The sequence below is a fragment of the Eschscholzia californica genome, unplaced genomic scaffold, assembly GCF_041429995.1.
Source record: "Eschscholzia californica isolate CP2 unplaced genomic scaffold, dmEscCali1.0.p SCAF_5, whole genome shotgun sequence".
Taxonomy (NCBI): domain Eukaryota; kingdom Viridiplantae; phylum Streptophyta; class Magnoliopsida; order Ranunculales; family Papaveraceae; genus Eschscholzia; species Eschscholzia californica.
Genome location: NW_028238472.1, coordinates 23,669,886 through 23,672,923, shown reverse-complemented (window position 1 = coordinate 23,672,923; position 3,038 = coordinate 23,669,886). Strand labels below are relative to the sequence as shown.

The 3,038-nt window shown below is 33.2% G+C and overlaps 1 long non-coding RNA gene across 1 annotated transcript; it reads right to left on the bottom strand.

Annotated features, from left to right (window-relative positions):
* Positions 1–1,153: 1,153 nt before the first annotated feature.
* On the bottom strand, positions 1,154–2,108 carry LOC147537887 (uncharacterized). The gene is made up of 3 exons (XR_015226053.1): positions 1,990–2,108; positions 1,754–1,894; positions 1,154–1,565 (listed from the first exon to the last, which is right to left on the bottom strand). It is a non-coding gene; the product is annotated as an uncharacterized LOC147537887 (long non-coding RNA).
* Between the last annotated feature and the right edge of the window lie 930 nt (positions 2,109–3,038).

Genomic DNA, 3,038 nt, shown 5'->3' with positions numbered 1-3,038 from the left:
TGGCAGTCGGAAAAGATTATAGAGAAAGCGCAACAGCTGGAGGTCAATTTTACAAAGGTGCTATATACTCATATCCCAGAGTAGGCAACTACAAAGCAGATCAGTTGGCTAAATGGAGTAGAAGAAACAAAGGAACATAGATGTGGCTTTCTTTATTAGATCTTCCGCAGGATTTGTATAAGTTGTTTTAGTTTCTCGTTTGTACCTCAACAAAAAAAAGTCAGAGATGTCATGATAGAAAACAAAAATGGAGTAAATGGTATACCATGAATTTTTATAATTGAAATAAGAGGGCATTGTATATTAATTGTTCTCTCAATTAATAGTGTAAGTGGAGAAAACGCAAAAGTAATGGTAGAGAAAACGGTTTTTCCCTTTGATTACCTAATGTCATAATCATTTTTTTAATCAAAAGGAATGAAATTAGAATGTTCCTTACTTTCTCCATCAATGCTGTAAAAATTGAAAACGGTTTTGCCGTTTGAGATTACCTAATGTCATAGTTCAACAAAAAAAAAAAGATTACCTAATGTCATAATCATTTTTTTAATCAAAGAGAATGAAATTAGGGTATTCCTCATTTTCTCCATCAATGCGGTAAAAACTGATGAATATAATGGCGGTGTCCATTGATTCAAGAAGCTTTCTAATGTCCACCTTCCTCCTCTCTTACCGTTTCTTTGTATTTAACATAGTCCTTCATTAAATGTAAGAAACAGTCAATATAAGAATCCAATTTTAAGTGATGAGAGAATACGATCTAAAGGCCAAATTTGAAGATGAAATATTGGGCGGTGGAGATTTATAAATGCTTATAATGGATTTCACCCCACCGTCTTCAATGATTTTCATCTAATGGTAATTAGACGGTCCGGATTCATCGTGTTGTTTACTTTCTTGCATTGAGTGTGTGAACCAAATCCTTTTTTTTAAGGCAAGTAATAGATCAAAGGGTCCAGATTTGATAGAATACATAACAAACGGCTGGATTTATTTTCCGGTGTGTCCCAGTCAGCACAAAATATTGTGTTTTGTTATATAGACTATGTATAACCCCATAGGGCTTTCAACAAAAAAAAAAAAATGTTTTACCCCATAGGGCGGGCACGGTTAATTTGATTGAATGCAATGCATGTATGCGTTAAATTCGAAGTTGAAATACAAATTTGTAATTTCTTAGTGATTCCATCAAAGAGAAACCAAAAAATTTACAATAAAGGTATAGAAAACACTCAAACACTAAACAAAATTACAACATCAAGCTAAGAACAACTTCTCAAAATGACTAAAAAAAATCAGCAGACATAGTAAAAGCAATATCACAAAACATATCAGTTGGTTATAATTTAATAGCAAAAGCTAGATTAAACTATCGCATAAACAAATTTTGCCCGTAAAAATGATAATCTTCAACGACGATCGACCCGGTCTCATGTCATCACCCAAAGAACAAATCCATTGATATAACATGATAGATTATTAGAAGATCATTACGTCCTAACAGGAGACCAGAAACCGTTGGGCGCCATTGGGTGTGTAATATGTAATCCAACACTTCTAAGGACCTGTTTAGAATTTGAACAAAAATCAGATTGATCAGTACACAGAGTTATACATTTATGGATTTCATAATTTCAAGAGCTGCAATCAAAGTAGAATAGCTTTCCAATGTACAATTTTTTTTTTAACAATATTTCCAATCCGCAATTCAATTCAATAGCTACATGGGGATATGCTCGTAGCTACCACTCACTCAGTCGAATACCCAACTACCCAAGTCAGAGATCCGTGGCTTTTGCTATGACCCTTTCTGAAGTGGATACGCTGGTGCACCAATTTGATCCAATCGATTGTTATTTGATCCTAAATTCCTAATGAATAATTGAATACCAACCTGTACAAGTTTGATAGAAAAAGCAAAAGAGTAAGCTAATGAAATAGTACTTTGTTGATTAATACAAAGGGAATAAAACTTTGAAAACAACAAACCTTAGCTTCTAATTCTTCATCACTAATAATCCCACTAAGAGATTGTTAATCCTACTTTCCACAGTTTCTGATTCTTAAGCAGCATATCTATATATTCAAATCACAAAAGCTAACATCACAATCTACTATTACACCCAAAAAAGATGCAAAAGTATGCTTTTTTTTTGTGGTATAAAATAAAAAGAAACACACCCAAAGGAAACGGTTCTACTCAAATCACTTTCTTGAGATGATGTAAGAAAAAACTCAGGACAAGACGTTTCCATTTACCTACTTAACTATCTGCCTTCATATTCATCCCTTGATAGATTACATGAACTGACAAAGACTCGAGGAGTATGACACACAAAATAGACTACACAAATTTCGGATCCTTAGAACTATGCACAACCATCACAAAAATCCTGCACTTGGAAAACCCCAACACTTTTTTCTCCAGATTTCTTTCTAAGGATCTCCAATCGATTAAACCCATAATTACACGGGTTTTCAGCAATACATAAAGAAGTTAAGGTTTTCATTTCTAATTCATCTTCCCTCTCTACCGTAGCTTTATAAAGACCACATATATTATAGTTGATCTCTTTCTAATGTTGTTTCTGAAGAATTGATCACAATACATCGATTATTGATATCGATTATTGATATCGATTATTGATATCGCCCATAACATACACACTGTGCAAAATGAACTTCCTCTTCACACATTGAACAAAAACTCACGCCATGTTAGAATGATGTAAATGGCCTAGAAAACGAAACATGTAAAAGTGAAATGCAAATAATGATTCAAAACAACCAGGATCTCAAAAGAGATAGGGGAGGATGAATATAAACGGCAAAAGTTTATCAAAGTTTCCAATTAAGAAGGATTTATGTTCTTATGAGCATTTTTACAGACACTTTCTGTGCAAATTTAAAAGTTAAAACGATCCTAGGATTTTGTCTGGTTTCTAAACATTATCATTATAGAGATCAAAATCCATAAGTAAATTCATAAAGGCTATTTTATGAAGAAACAAAAGAGAAACCCCGATGTCACTAACCTC